General features: G+C 46.1%; 1 protein-coding gene across 6 annotated transcripts in view; it reads left to right on the forward strand.

Annotated features, from left to right (window-relative positions):
- The first annotated feature begins 10,036 nt into the window (after nucleotides 1–10,036).
- Nucleotides 10,037–23,521, forward strand: part of mrtfba (myocardin related transcription factor Ba) — a 240,623-nt gene continuing 227,138 nt past the window's right edge. For 4 of the 6 annotated variants that reach the window (XM_087997624.1, XM_087997620.1, XM_087997628.1 and 1 more), the window contains exon 1: nucleotides 10,041–10,086. The gene's annotated coding sequence lies outside the window, so the exon portion shown is untranslated. Of the gene's footprint in view, nucleotides 10,087–23,521 lie in introns of all 6 variants that reach the window. The other 2 variants (XM_087997621.1, XM_087997625.1) reach the window with 2 other exon arrangements.

The following is a 23,521-nucleotide window of genomic DNA, read 5'->3' on the forward strand; positions in this document are numbered from 1 at the left end:
TTTCCTCCGGCATTTATAGTGGCCTGTCCCTGCCGCTTCCGGTTGTCAGTTTCAGCTGTCCGCTGTAGTGGCCGGTATATTGGGTCCAGGTCGATGTGTTTGTTGATGGAGTTTGTGGATGAGTCACACACGCAGACGACAGGCAACATGAATTCGACTGGGACAACACTACCATTATAGGGCAAGCCAAACAAAGAACAGCCAGGGAATTCCTAGAAGCATGGCACTCATCCACAAACTCCATCAACAAAAATTTCCAGCTCGGCGAACAGAACCACAACAACGAGCACCCGAGCTACAAATCTTCACCCAAACTTTATACATTATACATTATAAGTTTACAGTCAGGATGAAGAAACTGAGGGCATTCCTACAGATTTGCCAGTCATGACCTCCCCTTGATGAGTCATGCTGACTCTGCCATATTTCACCACACACTTCCAAGTACTCTGCAATCTCAGCATTGCTGCTAAGTTGGCAGATGACACAAAGATAGATAGAGAGACAGGTAGTGTTAAGGAAGTGGGCAAAGAAGTGGCAGATGGAATATGATGTGGAAAAGTGTGAGGTTATGCATTTTGGTCGAAAGAATAGAGGTGTAGACTATTTCCTAAATGGAGAAAGGCTTCAGAAAGGGACTCAGGAGTCCTAGTTCAGGATTCTCTTTAGGTTAACCTGCAGGTTCAGTTGGTGGTTAGGAAGGCAAATGCAATGTTAGCATTCATTTCGAAAGAGCTAGAATACAAGAGCAGGGATGTACTGTGTAAGGCTTTGGTCAGACTGAATTTGGAATATTGTGAGCAGTTTTGGGCCTTGTATCTCGGGAAGGATGTGCTGGCTTTACAAGAATGATCCCATGAATGAAAGTCTTGTCATATGATGGGTGGTTGAGGACTCTGGGTCTGTACTCTGCAGAGTTTAGAAGGATGAGGAAGGATCTGATTGAAACTTACAGAATACTGAGAGGCCTGGATAGAGTGGATGTGGAAAAAATGTTTCTACAAGAAGGAGAGACTAGGACTCAAGGGCACAGACTCAGAGTGAAGAGATGACTCTTTACAACTGAGCTGAGGAATTTCATCAGCCGAAAGTGGTTAAACAGTGAACTCATTGCATCAGAGAGCTGTGGAGGCTAAGTTAAGACAGAGATAATAAGGTTGTGATTAGTAAGAGGATTAAGGATTACAGGGGGAAAGCAGGATGGTAGGGTGGAGAAGCTTATTTTTACTCATACAATGGATGAGGGCATCATTGGCTAGTTCAGCATTCATTGCCCATCTATAGTTGCCCAGAGGACAGTTAAAAGTCAACTACATTGCGGTTGGTCTGGAGTCACAGGTAGGCCATTCCAGGTAAGGATGGAAATTTCCTTCCTTAAAGGACATGAATGACCCTTACAATGAATTCATGGTGATTATTAGACTCTTAATTCCAGATTCTTTTTAATTGAATTTAAATTCCACCATCTACAATGGCAGGATTCAAATCTGGGTTCCCAGATCATCACCTGGTTTTCTGGATTAACAGTCCAGTGATAATACCACTAGGCCATCACCTTCTCAGCACAAAACAACCATGATCAAATGGTGGAGCGGACTCACTGAACTGATGGGCCTAATTCTGTTCCTATATCTTACAGTCTTAGCTCAGTTGGCTGGAGCGTTGGCTTGTAATGCATGATGAGAACAGTGTAGGCTCGATTTCTGCACCAGCTGAGGTTACCATGAAGGACTCTATTTCTCAGTCTCTCTGCTCACCTGATGTGTAGTGACCATTTCTAATGAGAGAGCAGCCATCTGGTCAAATAGGACAAATTGGTCGAATAGGACGATGACAACTTTACCCACTGTCTACGGTAATCTCGGATATTGGCTCACCAATGCCCTCTACAACTGAATCTGACTTTTATATTCAATTCTCCCCGCAATAGGGAAGCAATGACTACCTTTTGCATACACGCACTAAAATGCAGAAACACTCAGCTATCTGGCTTCCCAGCCCCGTATGACACTATAGAATCCACTGAATGAATAATTTAGTTAATGCCGTTCACCTGCCTTCTTCTCATAACTCTGAATATTCTTCCTTTCAAAATTACATTCTAATTCCTTGTTGAAAGCTTTGTTTGAATTCACCTCCACTATACTCTCAGACAGTGCACTCCAAACATTAACCACTAGCCACATGAAAAAGTTTTTCCTCATGTTGTTTTTGATTTGTTTGCCAATTGGACAGCATAGTGGCCCAGTGGTTGGCAAAGTTGTCTCACAATGCCAGGGACCTAGGTTTGATTCCACCCTCTGTTAACTGACTGTGTGGGGTTTACACATTCTCCCTGTGTCTGTGTGAATTTCCTGAAGGTGCTCTGGCTTCCGATGTCCAAAGATGTGCAGGTTGGGTGGATTAGGCATGGGAAACGCTGGATTATAGGGCAGGAGGGGTCTGGGTGGGATGCTCTTTGGGGCATTGGTATGAACTCATTTGGCCTGGTTTCACACTGTAGAAATTCTATGAATTACTTTAAGTCTGTGCTCTATCATATTTACTCTTTTCATGATTAGGAACAGCTACCCCCGTCTACTCTTTCCAGACATCTCTTGATTTTGAATACCTCCATCAAATCTTCTCTTAGCTTTCTTTTACCCAAGGACAATGTCAACAACAAGTTCCAAAGCACTCCAGAGGAGTAAACTGGCCTAAAACAACATGGAGCAACTGAAGAAATCCTTCGTAAAGTCAGAAGTCATGCAACAGGTTCCTACATATTTTCTACCTATAAATTCTGTGTCTGTGTGCTTCACTCTATTTCACCTGATGAAGGAGCAGTGCTCTGAAAGCTTGTGATTTCAAATAAACCTGATGGACTATACCTTGGTGTCGTGTGACTTCTGACTTTGTCCACCCTAGTCCAACACTGGCACCTCCACATCATGAGCTCCTTGGCAGTTTGTGGTCATCCATCTGTAGACTACAATACAGAGTGGAGACACTGCAGAGAAAAATCACAAGGATGATCAATACGTCAGCATCTTGTCTTATGAAGGATGATTTAAAAAAGTTGGGATTTTCAGCCTTATTCAGAAGTAATAGAATGGGAAAAATCAAATCCAGAAAGTTGCTTTGAAGTAGCTTGCACAATTTAGACAAGGAGAAACAGGTTCCATTTAGGAAAAGCTGTGATCTATCTCAGCAAGTCATTTTCTCCCAGTCCATAGAATATACTCCCACATTCAAAGGGGAAGGAAGATATTAGGAATAATTTAAGGATCGATTAATGATGTAAGAGCAAGATTAGGTTTATCTTGGATACCTAAACTAAAATGAACCAACGAATTTCCTCATATTTTGTTGTATTTGACAAAACAACAGCTGGTGAATACAATCTTCTGAAATATTGAGAATTCTTCTGATGTTAAGATCTGCAGGGGTTTCCTAGAATCTTTTGCAAGTACTTCCAGAACAGTAAGATTAGATATCATTCATCATCCTATAGTATAAGACAAGCTTTATGTCCTCCAATTTTAATTTGTATGTACATTTATTTTATGGTGATATTATGATGGCTGAAGATCATGGAATAAACAAGCTGTAGCATCATGGGGTCACTGTACTGGTGTCAGGGTGGGGGCTCTGTACTGGGGTCAGGGTAGGGTCACTATACTGGGGACGGAGGTGGGGTCACTGTACAGAGGTCAGTGGTGGGGTCGCTGTACTGGGGTTGCGGATAGGGTCACTGTCCTTGGGCCGGGGGTTGGGTCACTGTAACAGGGTCACAGTGGGTCACTGTCCTTGGGCCACGGGGTGAGGTCACTCGAATGGGGTCAGGGTAGGGTCACTGTCCTCGGCTTGGAGTGGGATAACTGTCCTCAGGATAGAGGTATGGTCAACGTACTGGGGTCAGGGGGTGGGATCACCGTACTGGGGTCAGAGGGTGAGGTCCCTATACTGGGGACAACGGGTGGGATCACTGTACTGGTGTCAGAGTGTGGGTCACCATACCAGGGCCAGGGGGTGGGGTCACTGTCCTCGGCTTGAATTAGGGTCACTATCCTCTGGCCAGAAGTTGGGTCACTGTACTGGGGTCACAGTGGGTTACTGTCCTTGGGCCACGGTATGGGGTCACTCTAATGGGGTCAGGGAAGGATCACTGTCCTAGGCTTGGAGTGGGGTCACTGTCATCAGGACGGGGGTACGGTCACCATACTGGGGTCAGGGGTGGGGTCACCGTACTGGGGTCAGGGTTAGGGTCACTGTACTGGTGTCAGGGATTGGGGTCACTGTACTGGGGTCAGAGGGTGGGGTCACCGTACTGGGGTCTGGGGGTGGAGTCACTATATTGTGGTCAGGGGGTGGGGTCACTGTAATGGGGTCAAGGGGTGTGATCACCACACTGGGGTCACTGTACTGGGGTCTGGGGGTGGAGTCACTGTACTGTGGTCAGGGTGTGGCGTCACTGTAATGGGGTCAAGGGGTGTGATCACCACACTGGGGTCAAGGGGTGGGGTCACTGTACTGGGGTCTGGGGGTGGAGTCACTGTACTGTGGTCAGGGTGTGGGGTCACTATGATCACCAGGGTGTGATCACCACATTAGAGTCAAGGGGTGGGGTTACTGTACTGGGGTCAGGGGGTGGGGTCACCATACTGGGGTCTGGGGGTGTGGTCACCGTACTGGGGTCAGGATAAGGTCTCTGGATTGTAGTTTGGAATGGGATCACGGTGCTTGGTTTGGCGGGGGACAGAGCTTTGGGATCAGGGTGGGGTCACTATCGTCACTGTCGTCAGGGTTCATGTCATTGTGTTTGGGTAAGGATCCCAAGACAGGATTAGTTGCAGGCGCTGTGATTTCTGTACCTGCACCTGTCAAGTCCCTGCTTAACTCAATATATTGTGGGTGGCACGGTGGCTCAGTGGTTAGCACTGCTGCCTCACAGCGCCAGGGACCCAGGTTCAATTCCAGCCTCAGGTGACTGTCTGTATGGAGTTTGCACATTCTCCCCGTGTCTACGTGGGCTTCTTCCAGGTGCTCTGGTTTCCTCCCACAGTCCAAAAATGTACAGGTCAGGTGAATTGGCTATGCTAAGTTGCCCATAGTGTTAGGTGTAGGGGAATGGGTCGGTTTGGGCTGAAGGGCCTGTTTCCACACTGTAAGTAATCTATATTTATGAATTACTACTCCTCGGATGCTGCCTGAACTGCTGTGCTTTTCCAGCACCACGAATCCAAAATCTGGTTTCCAGCATCTGCAGTCATTTTTACCTGAGTGTTCAGCGTATATTTTTAAATTTTACAAATGACTCAAAGTTTGGAAATATCATTCAAGATGAGGATTATTTGTTGGCTTCAAGAGGCTAAAAATCTGGTGGAATGTGTTGATATGTAATAGGTCACCGTTAATGTAAGGAAGTGTACAGGGCTCAGGGGCAGAAAACGTGGGGTATAAGTGCACAAATTGTTAATGTTAACTCTGATTTGCCTTCCCAGATACTACCAGGCTTCGAGTTTCTCTGGCAATTTCTGTTTTTGTTTCCGGGTTAGACAACGGCAAAATCATCATAGTAACAGGTGACAAATTGTGGTGATGATATAAATAAAAGAAGTAATCATAACTCAAGATAGTTATAGACAATTAAAATGATTAAAGTAACGTATAAAGTATAAAATAATAAACAAATTGCACAATTATGGTCATGCTAGCCTACAAATAATTACATTGTATTCCACTTAATTTCCAGAATAAAAATGACTGTCTCCTCACTCAACATTGTGTGTTGAAGTTCACAGATTAAATAGTGTTAGGTTGTCAGAGCAGAATTAAATTCTTAATCACGTACTTATGTTTTATAATTTGTATTGACTGGTAATACAGAAGGTGTAGGAGAAAACAAATGCAGTAGCAAAATGCTGCAGCTGCTGTAAAACTGAAATATAAACAGAAAAGAGCTAGAATCATTCAACAAGCCAGACAGCCAGAAAGGAGCAGAGTTAATGTTTCAAAGAGATGACCTTTCATCAGACATAAAGAGAAGCATAGTTCTCTGCTAGTATAGAACTTGTGTATTGCTGAAAGAAAGACACATTTTATCAAAGATTTTCATCTCCCACTCAGGTCAGGACGATCACAAAGCCAGAGGTCACACAACACCAGATCATTGCCCAACAGGTTATTTAAAATTGCAAGCTTTTGGAGCACTGCTTCTTCGTCAGGTGTATTTCCTATCCATGTATTTGTCCAAATGCCTTTTAAATATTGTTAATGTACCTGCCTCAACCACTTCCACTGGCAGAGTACCACCCTCTGTGTAAAAAAAGTTGTCTCTGAGGTTCCCTTTTATTCTTTCTCCTCTAACTTTAAACTGATGTCCTCCAGTCCTCAATTCCCCACTTGTGGGAAAAAGACAGAGTGCACTCATCTACCACTGCCTCTCATGATCTGGTACACTTCTGTAAGATCTCCCCTCAGTCTCCTTTTTTCTAAGGAAAAAAGTCCTAGCTTGTCCAACCTTTCACTATAACTCAGACTGTTGTGTCCTGGCTAAACCCTTGTAAATTTCTTCTGCACTCTTTCCAGGTTAATAATTTTTCCTATAGCAAGGTGACCAAAACTGAACACAATATTCCAATTGCGGCCTCACCAGCATCCTGTACAGCAAAACATAACTTCCCAACTTCTATACTCAGTGTCCTGACTGATGAAGGCCAGTGTGCCAAAAGCCTTCTTCACTGCCCTGTCACCCTGTGACTTCACTTTCAGAGAACCGTGCTCCTGAACTCCAAGGTCTCTCTGTTCCACTACACTCCTTAAGGGCCTACCATTCACCATGAAACTCCTACTTGATTTGACTTTCCAAAATGCAAGACCTCACACTTATCTACATTAAACTTCATTTGCCATTTCTCAGCCCACTTCCCCAACTGATCAAAGTTCTGCTGCAATTTCTGATAACCTTCCTCACTGTCCTCGATACTGCCTATTTTAGTGTCAGCTGCAAACTTATTAATCATGCCTGTACATTCTCATCCAAATTATTGATATAGATAACAAACAGCAATGAGCCTAGCACCGACCCCTGAGGCACTCCACTAGTCACAGGCCTCCAGTCTGACAAGCATCCTTCCACTATTACCCACTGCTTCCTACCATCAAGCCAAATTTGTATCCAATTTGCCAGCTCCCCCTGGATTCCATGTGATCTAACCTTTCAGAGCAGCTTACCACATGGAACCTTATCAAAGGCCTTACTGAAATCCACCTAGACTACGTCTACCACCCTGCCCTTGTCAATCTTCCTGGTCACTTCATAAAAGAACTCTAACAAATTTGTGATGCATGATCTCCCACGCACAAAGCCATGCTGACTATTCCTAATCAAACCCTGTCTTTTCAAATGCATGTATATTACATCTCTCAGAATCTTCTCAAGTAACTTACTTACCACAGATGTTCGGCTTACTGGTTTGTAGTTTCCAGTGTTTTCTTTGCAGCCCTTCTTGAATAAGGGCATAACATTCGCTACCCTCCAGTCTTCCAGGACCTCATTTATGGTTAACGGTGATGCAAAAATGGATATCATATGGATGATGATGGAATAGTGTAGGTTAAATGGGCTTCAGATTGGTTTCGCAGATTGGCGTAACATCGAGGGCCGAAGGGCCTGTACTGCTCTGTAATATTTTATGTTCTATGTGCTAAAAATATCTGCCCACGCAAATTTTTCTCTTGCCTTTTGCAGTGTTCTTGGACATATCTGGTCAGGACCAGGAGATTTATCCACCTTCATATATTCTAATACATCCACTGATGTATGAAGAAAGATTATATCAATTAGGACTTTATTAACTAAAGTTTAGAAGAATGAAGGGAGATCAGAAATTACATCTTCAAACTTGATTTACTTAATCTACATGAAGATTAAATTCACTTTTTTCAATGATTAGATTCCCTACAGTGCGGAAACAGGCCATTTGGCCCAACATATCCACACTGACCCTCTGAAGAGTAACCCACCCGGACCCATTGCCCTCCTCTATATTTACCCCTGACTAAGGACTCTAACACAATGGGCACTTTAGCATGACCAATTCACCTAATCTGCACATTTTTGGATTGTTGGAGGAAACCAGAGCCCCCAGAGGAAACCCACACAGACACGGGGAGAATGTGCAAACTCCACACAGTCACCCAAGGCAGGAATCGAACCTGGGTCCCTAGCATTGTGAGGCAGCACTGCTAACCGCTGAGCCACTGTGCTGCCCACAATGGAGCAAGCTGCCAGAGGACGCGGTGGAGGTGAGTACAATTACAACAGTTAAAAAACATCTGGATGGGTTCATGAATAGGAAATTTTTTTAAAAATGGGCCAAATGTTGGCAAATGGGACTTGGTCAGATTGGAATGTCTGGTCGGTGTGAACCTATGATAAACGTGCTGCCTTTTTTGCATGCATTTATAATGTCCTGATTTTTTCCTCTGCCATATGGTACAGCGACTGTAAAATTCTAACAACACCAGACAGAGTAAAAATAGAAAGAATGTCCCTGATGACCAGGAAGACTAGATCAGGGGGCACAGTCTAAGGATATGGGGTAGGGCTTTTAGGACTGACAGAGAGTGGTAAGCCTGTGGAATTTTCTGCCACAGAAAGCAGTTGATGCTGGAATTAAATAATATTCTTAGGGTTAAAAGAATCAAAGAATATGGGAAGAAAGCAGAAACAGTGTTTGTAGTAGGATGATCAACCATGATCATATTGAAAGGCAGAGCAGGTTTGAAGATTTGAATGGCCTATTCCTAATCTAATTTTCTACGGCACCTCTTTGGGATCCTTTACTGGAAGTTAAATCATTGAGTGCATTCCACATAGGAATTTCTAGGTTTCTTGGAGAATAATGACATCAAAAGGTTATGAAGATACTGTGGGTGCGTGCCATTGAGGTAGATGATCTACTGTGATCTTTTTGAATGGCAAAGTTAACTCAATGGGCTTAATGGCCTACCCCAGCTCCAATGAGGTAACAAAACAATTGTAACGCCCTGCAACATTCCCTGTGAAGTCTGCAAGCTAGGTGCAGCACTCTTTCAACACTGCTTTTTGGGAACAGGTCACTACAGAGTAAGTCTACACCTTAGTGGTATTACTACCAGGCTATTAATCCAGAGCTCCAGGTAATGTTTTGGGGAAGGAGAAGAAAGTGAGGACTGTAGATGAGTCGAGATGTGGTGCTGGAAAAGCACAGCAGGTCAGGCAGCATCCAAGGAGCAAGAGAATTCTGAAGCCGTTTCCTGATGAAGGGCTTATGCCGAGAAGCCGATTTTCCTGCTCCTCGGATGCTGCCTGACCTGCTGTGCTTTTCCAGCACCACACTCTTGACAATGTTTTGGGGAAGAAGAGTCAGTTCTGAAGTAGGATCACTAGACTCGAGGCGTTAACACTGCTTTCTCTCCAGAGATGCTGCCAGACTCACTGAGTTTCTCCAGCAATTTGTGCTTTTGTCAATGTTCTGGGATCCGCATTTGAATCCGGTGGAATTTGAATTCAATAAGGAATCAGGAATTGAGAATCTAATGATGACCACGATACCAGAGTTGATAGTTCAAGGGAAAACCCATCCCGGGTTCAATGATGTTCCTCAGGGAAAGAAATCTGCGGCTAAACACAGGTATGGCCTTAGTGTGACTCCTGACCCCATAAAATTAACCAGGAGGGAGACACCACCAAACCCGTAACTCCTTAGACTGGGGGCAAAAAGGTTGTGGAAAGTAAATGCTGGTAGTGAATGAATGGGAAAAATCTCCCACGCCCTGAACCTTTGAAACTTTAGGGGTCGCAGCACGTGCTCTCCCTGGGGGCTTGGAGGGAAAAAGAGAGGAGGGGCGCAGTGCGCAGGTGCACACGGTGGCGTAGCAGCAGGAGGTGGGATCAGTGACGTCATAGCCGCAGCGCCCTTTGACGCAGGACCCCCACACTGGCGCGTTTGCGTTAGACGGCGAGGTTGATTTGCATAGCCCTGCCGCGGGGCATGCTGGGAAGGTGCGCCGGCTGACAGCTGTCGCCTCCTGATGCGGCTCGAGGCAGCTCCGCGCCAGGTGAGTGCCCGCCGCCGCCTCGCCTCGACTCGGCAGGCCGGGCCCGAATAGGGCAGGGCAGGACTGGACAGACCGCGGTCCGGAGCTGGAGGCACAGGCCTCCTCCCTCCAGCCGCGCTCCGTCCCGCCCGCCTTACATAATCCACATTTATCTGTCTGTCAGTGTGTTGTCCGTGTCCGTGTGTGTGAGCGCGAGCGCGTCCGGGTGAAGCTCAGTAAACGTTTCCATGGCAACAGGTGGAGGAGGGAGGCATCATCCGCTGTCATTCAGGGAAGGGGGCGTGGGGTCAGTCTCCAGGTCACTTCACCCTGGGGGGGGCGTGGGGTCAGACTCCAGGTCACTTCACCCTGGGGGGGCGTGGGGTCAGTCTCCAGGTCACTTCACCCTGGGGGGGGGCGTGGGGTCAGTCTCCAGGTCACTTCACCCTGGGGGGGCGTGGGGTCAGTCTCCAGGTCACTTCACCCTGGGGGCGGGGGGCGTGGGGTCAGTCTCCAGGTCACTTCACCCTGGGGGGGGGGGGGGTGGGGTCAGTCTCCAGGTCACTTCACCCTGGGGGGGGGCGTGGGGTCAGTCTCCAGGTCACTTCACCCTGGGGGGGGGGGTGGGGCCAGTCTCCAGGTCACTTCACCCTGGGGGGGGCGTGGGGTCAGTCTCCAGGTCACTTCACCCTGGGGGGGGGCGTGGGGTCAGTCTCCAGGTCACTTCACCCTGGGGGGGGCGTGGGGTCAGTCTCCAGGTCACTTCACCCTGGGGGGGGGCGTGGGGTCAGTCTCCAGGTCACTTCACCCTGGGGGGGGCGTGGGGTCAGTCTCCAGGTCACTTCACCCTCTGGGTGCGTGGGGTCAGACTCCAGGTCACTTCACCCTGGGGGGGCGTGGGGTCAGTCTCCAGGTCACTTCACCCTGGGGGGAGGGGGCGTGGGGTCAGTCTCCAGGTCACTTCACCCTGGGGGGGAGGGGGCGTGGGGTCAGTCTCCAGGTCACTTCACCCTGGGGGGGAGTGGGGTCAGTCTCCAGGTCACTTCACCCTGGGGGGGAGTGGGGTCAGTCTCCAGGTCACTTCACCCTGGGGGGGAGTGGGGTCAGTCTCCAGGTCACTTCACCCTGGGGGGGAGTGGGGTCAGTCTCCAGGTCACTTCACCCTGGGGGGGAGTGGGGTCAGTCTCCAGGTCACTTCACCCGGGGGGGGGGGGGCGTGGGTTCAGTCTCCAGGTCGCTTCACCCTGGGGGGGAGGGGGCGTGGGTTCAGTCTCCAGGTCACTTCACCCTGGGGGGGGGGGGGTCAGTCTCCAGGTCACTTCACCCTGGGGGGGGGGTGTGGGGTCAGTCTCCAGGTCACTGCACCCTGGGGGGGGCGTGGGGTCAGTCTCCAGGTCACTTCACCCTGGGGGGGGGGGCGTGGGGTCAGTCTCCAGGTCACTTCAACCTGGGGGGGGAGTGGGGTCAGTCTCCAGGTCACTTCACCCTGGGGGGGGCGTGGGGTCAGTCTCCAGGTCACTTCACCCTGGGGGGGGGGGGGGGGGGTGTCGGGTCAGTGTCCAGGTCACTTCACCCTGGGGGGGGAGGGGGGGGTGGTGTCGGGTCAGTGTCCAGGTCACTTCACCCTGGGGGGGGGGCATCGGGTCAGTGTCCAGGTCACTTCACCCTGGGGGGGGGGCGTCGAGTCAGTGTCCAGGCCAATTCACCCGGGGGGGCGGGGGGTGCGTCGGGTCAGTGTCCAGGTCACTTCACCCTGGGGGGGGGCGTCGAGTCAGTGTCCAGGCCAATTCACCCTGGGGGGCGGGGGGTGCGTCGGGTCAGTGTCCAGGTCACTTCACCCTGGGGGGGCGGGGGGTGCGTCGGGTCAGTGTCCAGGTCACTTCACCCTGAGGGGGGGGGTGTCGGGTCAGTGTCCAGGTCACTTCACCCTGGGGGGGGGGGCGTCGGGTCAGTGTCCAGGTCACTTCACCCTGGGGGGGGGGGGGGGGGCGTCGGGTCAGTGTCCAGGTCACTTCACCCTGGGGGGGGGGGGGGCGTGGGGTCAGTCTCCAGGTCACTTCACCCTGGGGGAGCGTGGGATCAGTCTCCAGGTCACTTCACCCTGGGGGGGAGGGTGGGTGGGTCAGTCTCCAGGTCACTTCACCCTGGGGGGGGAGTGGGGTCAGTCTCCAGGTCACTTCACCCTGGGGGGGGAGTGGGGTCAGTCTCCAGGTCACTTCACCCTGGGGGGGGGAGTGGGGTCAGTCTCCAGGTCACTTCACCCTGGGGGGGGTGTGGGGTCAGTCTCCAGGTCACTTCACCCTGGGGGGGGCGTGGGGTCCGTCTCCAGGTCACTTCACCCTGGGGGGGGGGTGTGGGGTCAGTCTCCAGGTCACTTCACCCTGGGGGGTAGCGTGGGGTCCGTCTCCAGGTCACTTCACCCTGGGGGGGCGTGGGGTCAGTCTCCAGGTCACTTCACCCTGGGGGGGGGGGGGGGGCGTCGGGTCAGTGTCCAGGTCACTTCACCCTGGGGGGGGGGCATCGGGTCAGTGTCCAGGTCACTTCACCCTGGGGGGTGGCGTCGAGTCAGTCCAGGCCAATTCACCCTGGGGGGCGGGGGGTGCGTCGGGTCAGTGTCCAGGTCACTTCACCCTGGGGGGGGCGGGGGGTGCGTCGGGTCAGTGTCCAGGTCACTTCACCCTGGGGGGGGGCGTCGAGTCAGTGTCCAGGCCAATTCACCCTGGGGGGCGGGGGGTGCGTCGGGTCAGTGTCCAGGTCACTTCACCCTGGGGGGGGGCGGGGGGTGCGTCGGGTCAGTGTCCAGGTCACTTCACCCTGAGGGGGGGGGGTGTCGGGTCAGTGTCCAGGTCACTTCACCCTGGGGGGGAGGGGGCGTGGGTCAGTCTCCAGGTCACTTCACCTTGGGGGGTGATGTATGGTCAGTCTCCAGGTCACTTCACCCTGGGGGGGGGAGTGGGGTCAGTCTCCAGGTCACTTCACCCTGGGGGGGGAGAGTGGGGTCAGTCTCCAGGTCACTTCACCCTGGGGGGGGAGTGGGGTCAGTCTCCAGGTCACTTCACCCTGGGGGGGGAGTGGGGTCAGTCTCCAGGTCACTTCACCCTGGCGGGGAGGGGGCGTGAGTCAGTCTCCAGGTCACTTCACCCTGGGGGGGGATGTGGGGTCAGTCTCCAGGTCACTTCACCCTGGGGGGGAGGGGGCGTGGGTCAGTCTCCAGGTCACTTCACCCTGGGGGGGGCGTGGGGTCAGTCTCCAGGTCACTTTACCCTGGGGGGGGGGGCGTGGGGTCAGTCTTCAGGTCACTTTACCCTGGGGGGGGGGGCGTGGGGTCAAACTCCAGGTCACTTCACCCTGGGGTTTGGGGGGAACCTATAATGGGCGGTACTGTGGCTCAGTGATTAGCACTGCTGCCTCACAGCACTCGTGTCCCAGGTTCGATATCAGCCTTGGGTGACTGTCTATGTGGAGTCTGCACATTCTCCCCATGTCTGCGTTGGCTTCCTCTGGGTGCTTGGGTATTTAGGTCACTCCAGGTCACTTTCGCCACTGTTGGTGGTGGTGCAGGTGCTGAGCATTCTTGATCAGATTTTTGTGTTTTTATTCATTCTTCCCCCCCCCCCAACATAAAAGTTATTTGGTGCTGTCCATTGCTGTTGGCAATGAGATTTCATTTCAGATTTTCTTTCCTATCATTGTGAACTTTGCACTTCAGCTTATTTCTCACCCTGAATACTGATTCTTCCTCCCCACGCTTCAGCAGTCAGTATTCTACATGGTAACATGGGCTCACCTTCATCAATGCTCAAACAGGCATGTGTCTGTGACCCTGCAGCAAACCAGTACTATGCAGAATTCTGGCACTGAAGGGTGAGAGTTCAGGTCTGCAAAATTTATTCAGTTGGATTCTGCTGTTTATGCCCGTGTCAGGTGGCTTTGCATTACTGGATAAAGATGTGGATTGCTATTCGTGTTAATGTTCCTGTTACATGATGTGTTGCAAACAGGTAGACCCTGTTTGCTGGATCCACCAATTTTATTTTATTTTGGTATTTATGCCATGAACCTGACAGCAAGCAAACTAGAATCAGTTGTACAGCACGCAAACAGACCCTTCTGGCCAACTTGTCCAAACTAACTTCGAATGAGATCACAAAATCTGTTTATAGTTAATTGAGTTTTAGACCATTTACACAATGTTTGGAGCAATATTATGGGGATAGAATACTGTAAGTTATATTCAGTTGTTATAACAGTACTGCTGCAGTAAAAAGTATGCATTCCTTTTATTACTCAGTGCTATTCTCTGGTATGTTTCATAAGTTGAAGTGTTTTGTTTAACCTACAATCTAACCTCATCTGAAACAGAAATTTCCTATTATCGCTATTACTCCTGGTTTCTCTTGATTGCCGTGTAGTTAGTTACACATGACCCAACAGTTGTCTACTTTGTTAATTTTAGTAATCGTACATTTAAATAATGTGTGCAGTACAATGCTGTAATGGCCAATTGTAATCCACAAGAGATGGTCCAGATCCCCTGGGATAAACAAATGTCACAGCCCTAAGAGGCACAACTGGCTTTCATCCATTCCTGAGAGGTCATGATAATCATAGCAGATAGCACTTTATGTTCCTTTCTTATTGTGAAGATAGTCACTAATTCACCTCGACAGTGTTGTTTGGTGTTGATTAGGATTTGACATTTTGGTTACTGTCTTGAAACAGTGTAAAATATGCTGATGGGAGAAGGAACTGAATGCTTGAAAACCATGATTAGATTAGATTACTTACAGTGTGGAAACAGGCCCTTCGGCCCAACAAGTCCACACCGACCCGCCGAAACGCAACCCACCCATATCCCTACATTTACCCCTTTAACCTAACACTACGGGCAATTTAGCATGGCCAATTCACCTGACCCGCACATCTTTGTGACTGTGGGAGGAAACCGGAGCACCCGGAGGAAACCCACGCAGACACGGGGAGAATGTGCAAACTCCACACAGTCAGTCGCCTGAGGCGGGAATTGAACCCGGGTCTCTGGCGCTGGCGCTGTGAGGCAGCAGTGCTAACCACTGTGCCACCGTGCTGCCATGACTCATCCTGTTATAAGAATGGGAAAATGATCCAGGAGGAAATACCTAAGCTTATAAAGTACCTTTGAGGTTTTGTTTAATTGGAACAGTCAAGACACTATTCACAAGTACAGTAGTGGTTTCCTAAAACATAAGTTTGAGTTTACAGGTATCTAAAAATGCAATGTTTAAAAAAAATTATATTTTTATAATATTTAGTTTGTGCGTTTGAATTGTGTAAGTTCTGCATGTTGTTACTTTTAAATACTGAATTCTTTCAACTGATGGCACATTAATTTCTGCCTGCCACTCTTTAACCTTTAATATATAGCAGTTATTGCTTGACTACAATTTTTGTGAATTGCTTGAAAATTTCAGGTTACAATACTGAAATTGATTAAGTTGCTACAATTTATGGTATTGTTGCAGGTGATTTTTTTGGAAGTGGGTCTTGAAGGGAAGGGGCGCAATAATATTGAATCTGACAGCAGTTATGGAGGTTCAAATAAAATGCAAGCATTAATAAATAGCAGTAGAAACCTGATAAGATTTAGAGTTGTGATAGTCTTTCTCAGATCTGTAATATTTGTTTGTTAGGTAATGCACTTTATTTTGATATAGTGAATTTTTAAATTTCATAGTTACTTTATTCACAAGTGCGCAATATAAGGCAGATGTCTCATTCAAAGCCATATTCTAGGCAGTTTTTTGATAGTAATGGTTGCCTTTGCCTTCCACTCTCGGGGGCAGGGCAAGAAAGCTGGTCCTTAGTTTGTTTGGATAGAACAGAAATTCTGAACCGTTCAGAACACCATTCTGAACCATATGGTGGCCATGGAGCCAACCTGCTAACCACCCCCATCTTAGTATAAGTACACAGTTGGGAGTGGGATTGACTATAAGAGTGAATTGTACTTATGGTCTCCCAAGCAGTCCAGATACCTCAGAGGGTTTTGCAGTCAATGGAAGGCAAGTAATTTGTGGTTATCGTAACATGGGGAAAGTGGCAATGAATTTCTGTGGTTTTCCAATGCAGAAACTCAATGTTTCTAATTGCTCATAAGCAAAGTCTCAAATACATAGTTACCTTTTTTTAAAAAAAAACTTTTGGATCCCTTTTGAGCAGATTTGAAAATCCTTTACCTGTAGCTTTTTCAAAGATGCTGGGGTTTCAGTTTGGATTAATGGCAATCCACTTGCAATTAAACAGCTATTGCCTTTACCATTTTGTGTTTTTGTTATTCAACATTAGCAGTTGTATGTTTTAATGATTTTTGAGGATGCAAATATTTTAAAAATGATCTCCAATCATTGGTTTATCTTTTATTGCACCAATGTGATAGATGGCAATTTTAACCTCTTCCTAAAAATGCAGTTTACTTGATTTCATTGAAGTCCAAAGTATTGAGGAATAATTTCTCATCAAAATGTGTACACCACATTGGGTGCCATAAGGATTGTAAAGAATTATGCAAGGCTGGAGAATGTTAGTACAAAGTGCTGTCCTACACAGAAGGATTCAGAAGCTGTCACCAGTGGAAATCCATGTATTTCAAGGGTGTTATTGAAAATAGTCAGCTGTCTAGGTGACAGCAACAGATTATGGCACTAGCTCATCTACTGACCATTGAAATTGGAGATAAGCATGATGCAAGTGGAATAAGAGGAAAGCAGCATTTGTTTGTTAGTAAGTTATACTTTCAGTTCCGATTGGGTTTGAAAAAGATTTGATGTCATTGATCTGTTTTAAGTCCTAACTTTGTCAAAATGAACTTTAATTCTGTCAATTATATATATACATTTAAGCTTAAATGGCATTTACTACTACAATTATAAAATGATAAAAATGGTGTGTAAAAGTTGAGTATAAAACTGCATCAATCAAATTTTCATTGTTCAAGCTTTCTTCTGAAAAACCACAGCTTGTCAAGATAGTGTCACCCATATGTAGTAGGAATTCTCATTCTTGAGAGGTGTACCAGGAGAATGTTGGCATGCGCTTTTACAGGAATAAGATAAATCGTAAATGATAGGTTCTAAATATAGCACAACCTTGTAATGTTCAGTATTGTATTTCTTTGAACTCTACTGAATGATACTGCAGACCCTGGTTTTAAGTGTTTGAGAATTGAGCAGATTGCAAGTGCAAGAGTGTTTTATTGGAATTCCTGAAAGTGCCGATATTAAAAATTTGATCTTCGTGAGGTTGTAGGTCTTTATGGTGTATACATCAATGGTTAATTTGATTTAATGAAATTAGAAATGGTATTGATTTTAATACCCTCTTTATAATTATCTGCAACTGAACTACTTAACATTATGGTTATGTATTCAGTAAATCAAATATTTTGTTAAACCAATTATTTCAGTTAGCATATAATCCAGATATGGCAGTGTTATACAACTTTTAAAGAAGTTTGTTGCTTTTACTTAGTACCAGGTTGTGTTTGCTGCAAACCATTGTGCTGACATGTAAAATAGGAAAACTGGTCACATTTCAAGAGTGGTTAGTTGACTATGGTCCATCAGATGTTTTGAAGACACTATTTGAATGCAAGTTCTCCCCCCTCCCTTGTGGAATGCACAGAAGGTTGAAAAGTTTAAAACTTGACACTTAAACTAGATGCGCCGAGAGGAGAATTCAAGTTCACTTAGATGAACAGAACACGTGAGTATTCTCCTCACTAGCCACTGTCAACTATCCATGATTTAAAAGTGTGTAAACTTGGTTTGGAAGTTTTTATGGTGGGCCTTAATGTTGCTGATAGGTGTTTTCTTGACCAGCACGTTGGGCAGGATGTCCCATATATTATAATCCAAGAGTGTAGGATTTGCTTCCTTTTGATTCTTCTTGACTGTCACTGGGCCTCATTTGGATGAGTATTTGAATAGGAAGGGTTTGGAGGGATATGGGCCGGGTGCTGGCAAGTGGAACTAAATTGGGTTGGGATATCTGGTCGGCATGGACGGGTTAGACCGAAGGGTCTGTTTCCATGCTGTACATCTCTATGACTCTATATCTGAACTCAAAGCATGATGGAGATTCTTGGGCAGGTTTTTAACACTTTGGATGACTGGTAGCAAGTTGACCTAGTAACTCGTCCAAATGCTGCTGTGTTTCAATGAGACACAACGAGTGTCTTTGAAGCATTCTCTTTGACCTCCCTGGAGCATCGTTATTTGCATTGAGAAAATAGGACCGGGGCAGGGTGGGGGGAGGAGGAGGAAGAGGGGAGGGGAGGTAGTGTTTTTCAGCCACCCAAAACCTGCAGGAGCTTTGTCAAAATCCTTGTGGAGCTGGCTTCAAGAAGGATGCTAACGTTTAATCAAGAGTGCCCCCTTTCAGTGCGGATGGTGAAGCAGAGATGGTGCTGATATAAATTGTTTTTCTGTATTACTGATACATGGCTGTTGGTCTCTGTGCAGTAAAAATGTCTTAATACTAACTGTCTATGCAATCACACATCAGCCTTTGGGTATCAGTTTCAAGCTGTTGGGACTCCTTTCTTCGAGGAGAAAGTGAGGGCTGCAGATGCTGGAGATCAGAGTTGAAAATGTGTTGCTGGAAAAGCGCAGCAGGTCAGGCAGCATCCAAGGAACAGGAGAATCGACGTTTCGGGCATAAGCCCTTCAGGAAATCCTGAAGAAGGGCTTATGCCCGAAACGTCGATTCTCCTGTTCCTTGGATGCTGCCTGACCTGCGCTTTTCCAGCAACGCATTTTCAACTCCTGCTTTCTTGACTTGCAAGTTTGGTTGTTCCGGGCAATGAAGACTGCTTAATTTTGTTCCAGGAGGTTACTCGTTTCTACGTCATTTTCATTGAACCAGTCGTTGTGTCGATGCTCAAACCTCACAATCTGATCACAGAAATCTAGTATAATTGACTTCATTGGGATCCCATGGTCTGGAACTGTTTTTCAGATTACTTACAGTAAGGAAACAGGCCCTTCGGCCCAATGAGTCCACCCCGACCCACCGAAGAGCAACCCACACAGACCCATTCCCCTACGTTTACCCCTTCACCTAACTCTACGGGCAATTTAGCATGGCCAATTCACCTAACCTGCAGATGTTTGTACTGTGGGAGGAAACCGGAGCACCCGGAGGAAACCCACACAGACACGGGGAGAATGTGTGGAGTTTGCACATTCTTGTAGAATGATAAAAGAAAAAGGGAAGTTGTGTTTGAGAACATCCTGCTGGAAGTACTGCAGCTGATGATGAATGATCTGTTGGCTCCACATTCTAATGAATTGAAAAGAAAGGATAAGAGGGTGAGCGGAAGGGCTAATAGCAAAGTGCAGGACATTTAACAAACATTGTCAACAGTACTGTCAACAATAGTGGAGGTGACCCCTTCAGGTTTGGGGAAAGATCTGTCTGAGTCACTGATTTATGGGAGTGGGTTAGGCTGACTCAACCCTTTGTCAAATTATTAGCAATCATAGATTAACAGGAAGGTCAGTTAGCTCCGTAGGCTGGATCGCACTTTGACTCTAGCAACATGGGTTCAGTTGCCACATGGCTGAGGTTACCACGACAGATGTATCTTCTTATCCTTGCCTGTCATCTGACGCATGGTGACTGTGTGGTTAAACCACGCCTAGTCATCTTGAATGAGATGCCCTGTAGTCCTGTAAATCCTAGTTTATAAGGAGGAACAATGCTAGGAAAAAGGTGATGAGAACAATCAAGTTTTGTCATTTATCTCAAAAGGGAGTAACGCTGAGAGAAATTAGAGAAATAGAACTGGAACATGTCAGAGCAGAGTATAATCGGGAGCAAGAAACATGGAAAATTGGTAAAGTAGAAGAAGCTCCCTTTGATATGGGGTGGGGGAAGGGGAAAGGCCCATAGACATTAGGGGTGCAGACCATCTTGTAAGCTGTGCACTAATAGGGAATGCCTATTCATAACATCCTGGCCACCAAACTCTATTGGTTCACCTATGCTAATTCATTTTTTAACTCATTCCTAGTAGCTGACCATTGCTGAAATGGCCAATATTTGTTGTCTGCCCCGAGTTGCCCTTGAGAATGTGTGGTGAACTGCATTCTTGAACCACTGCACTCTGGTATGGGTACATCCATAATTCTGTTGTGTGGAAGTTTTGGATTTTTGAACTGGTGACATTGAGTAAATAGTGATTTTATGTTTGCAAGTCAGTATTGTGTGTGGCTTGGAGAGCAATTTGGAGGTGGACGAAAGTTGCCCTTGCCTATCTAGGTAATAGTGGCCAGTTGTTAAGAAGCTGCTTCTGAAGGAACCTTGAGGAACTGCTGCAGTGTATTTTGTAGATGATACATACTGCTGCCACCGTGTGTCAGTGGTGGACGAGTCAGGATTGAAGTTGATGAGCTGTTCTGGTTGGTATTGAGCTTCTGGATGTTGGGGTTGTACTTATCCAGGCATGTAGACTGTTGGCTTCTGCGTTGCAGATAGTGGACAGGCTTTGGGGAGTCAGAAAGTGAGTTGCTCTTGAACTACTCTTGCAGCCACGTCACTAGTATGGCTGGTTTAGTTCAGTTTCTAGTTTAAAGAAACATCTCAAGCAATGCAAAATCAGTTTATAATCTCTAACAGGGAATAGCTCCATGTCACAGAGTAAAAAACAGCCATGGACAACTGAAGAGATAAAGGATAGCATAAAACTAAAAGCAAGGGTTTACAAAAATGCAAATAAAAAAGCACATCCTGTTGAATGCAAAAGATGTAAAGATCATCAAAGGGCCACAAAGCATCTTATAAGAGCTACTAAAAGTGATTATAAATCGATGAGATGTTATAAATAAATAGACAGTGGATAATCAGGAACAATGTTGGCCCACTAAAGACTGAAAGTGGGAATATTGTTAACGACTATGGGAAAATGGCAGTCATGTTGCATAGTTACTTTGTCTCAAGTTCAGGTATTTAAAAGGGGAGGGTAGCTTGCTGGAAATCCTAAGTGAATTAACAGTGGTTTGTGAACAGACTGAATAAATTATTTTAAATAAAACATCAGTAATGAAGAAATTAATGGAATTAGTAACAAATCCCCAAGATTGAACGTTTCCTTCCAAGGGTGTTAAAGGAAGTAGGGGAGCACATTGTAAACAGCCTAGCTATGATCTTTTGAGTTTGCTAATAATGAAAAATTTGCTTTTTAAGAAGGGTGAAAGAGGAAAACAGAGGAATTACTGTGGTGGATAAATTAATGGAGTCTATAATCAGGGATGGGGCAACTGATCATCTCTCAAGTTTTCAATTAATCAGGGAGCACCAAAATAGATTCCTGACAGGGATGTCATGTGTGACAAACATCACAGTGAACAGGGAAATGTTCATGGATATTGTTTGTGTGACTTCTAGAAGGAATGTGATAAAGTACAACAAAACAGATTGTTGACTGAAGTAGAAGCCCATGGAATTGAACAAATTATTGATGTGGATGGGAGATTAGTTGAAGGGCGGGCAACAGAAAGGCTTAGTTGGTAGGTATGCAAATTAGGATGTGACCAGTAGTGTCCCACAAGAATCCGTGTTAGGGCCTCAATTATTTGTATTTATTAATAACTTGGATAATGGTCTGGAGAGTCATATATTCACATTTTCTGATGCTGCAGAAATTTAGCATAAAAATCCAGACAGATATTGGTAGACTAAGTGAATGAGCAAAACTACGGCAGATGGAGTTCAATGTAAGTAAGGTTATCCATTTTGTATCAAATTAAATGATGAGGGTACTTACTAGATTGTATGAAGTTTAGTACAGTGGATGTCTAAAGATTTGGAGATGCCGGTGTTGGACTGGGGAGTACAAAGCTAAAAATCTCTCAACGCCAGGTTATAGTCCAACAGGTTTAATTGGAAGCACTAACTAGTGCTTCCAATTAAACCTGTTGGACTATAACCTGGTGTTGTGATTTTTAACGATGTCGCGAGACATGAATTTCAGGTGCATAGATCTTTAAAATGCCACAAAGAGGAGAAAAAAAAATCCAAACGCGAATGAAATTCTGGCCTTTATATATCGAGGACTGGTGTGTATGGATATAGAAGTTAGGCCGCAGTTACACACAACCTGGTTAGACCCCACTTGGAATACTGAGAGTACATCTGGATACCACACCTTAAGAAGGATTTATTAGCTTTGGAGTACAGTGTAGGTTGTCAAGAATGAAACCTGGACTTCAGGAGTGAAGTTATAGAGAGAAATTATACCTATTAGGCCTGTTATCTATAGCATTTAGAAGGTTAAGGGGTGATCTGATCAAAGTCTTCAAGATGTTATTAGGAAAAGACAGGGTTGATAAAGAGAAACGTTTCCACTGGTTGGGGATTCTTGAACTTGGAGTATAGCCTGAGAATTAGGACCAGACTATTCAGAAGAGATGATAGGAAACACTTCTACCACACAAAGAATGGTAGATGTTTGGAATGCTCTTTCACAATTGGTAGTGGATGCTGGATCAGTTGTCAATTTTAAATCTAAAACAGATATATTTTTAAGAAAATGTACTCTGGGAAATGGACCAAAGACAGGTATATTGAGTTAGGCCACAGATCAGCCATGATCTCATTGAACAGTGGAATAGGCTCAAGGGCCTGAAAGGCTGTCTCTCTTTTTGTATGTTCACGTATGTTATGTGTAGTTTCAGTTTTAGGTGTGTATACTCCCCTGCACACTTCTTTGAACCAAGCTAACTTACCCTGACTTGATATTAATAGTTTGCTGAGGGACATGCCAACCATGATATCGAAGGCAGTGGTTGAATACAATTCTGCTGGTGGCCCACAATGCCTCCTATATTTTTAGATCTGTCCTGAATTCAGTCCATTTAATAGTGGTAGTGGCGCTGGAGGGTAGTCTCAAAGTGAAAATGGAACTTTGTTGCCAAGGACTGTGTTGTCACTTCTTTGATTGTTACGGGCAAATAAGTTTGCAATGGGTAATTTGGTGAAGGTGAGGTGAAATGTTTGTTTCTCGTTGAATTTATTACTACCATTGTAAACCTGGACTGGCATGTTGTCCTTCAGGACTTTACCACCTTGGACAGTACTGATGCTAACAAACCATTATTAGTAATGGACATTGAAGTTGCCACCTAGAATATTGAAGTTGCCACTCTGTGCCCTTGTTACTGTAGTGTCTTTTTTTTTGAGGCAAAATTGGAGCTATGGTTAAGGAAAATTAAGTTTTCTAAAGTCAGATTAACCTAATTCTCTTGTAGGTGCTGTACAAGTACACATATCATGTCACAGACCTAAAATCAAGAGCTGGAAATGTGGCTATTTTTCTTCCATGTTCTAGGTCTTTGGAACTGGTTTATCTTATCTCAGTTTTGATCAGTTTGCTCAAGTCACAACAGGATCTAGGCAGGTTTTCTTAGTATGTGGCTTA

The sequence above is a fragment of the Chiloscyllium plagiosum genome, unplaced genomic scaffold, assembly GCF_037043375.1.
Source record: "Chiloscyllium plagiosum isolate Xiang-an unplaced genomic scaffold, Cpla_swu_hap1 HiC_scaffold_20, whole genome shotgun sequence".
In the NCBI taxonomy this organism is placed as follows: Eukaryota; Metazoa; Chordata; class Chondrichthyes; order Orectolobiformes; family Hemiscylliidae; genus Chiloscyllium; species Chiloscyllium plagiosum.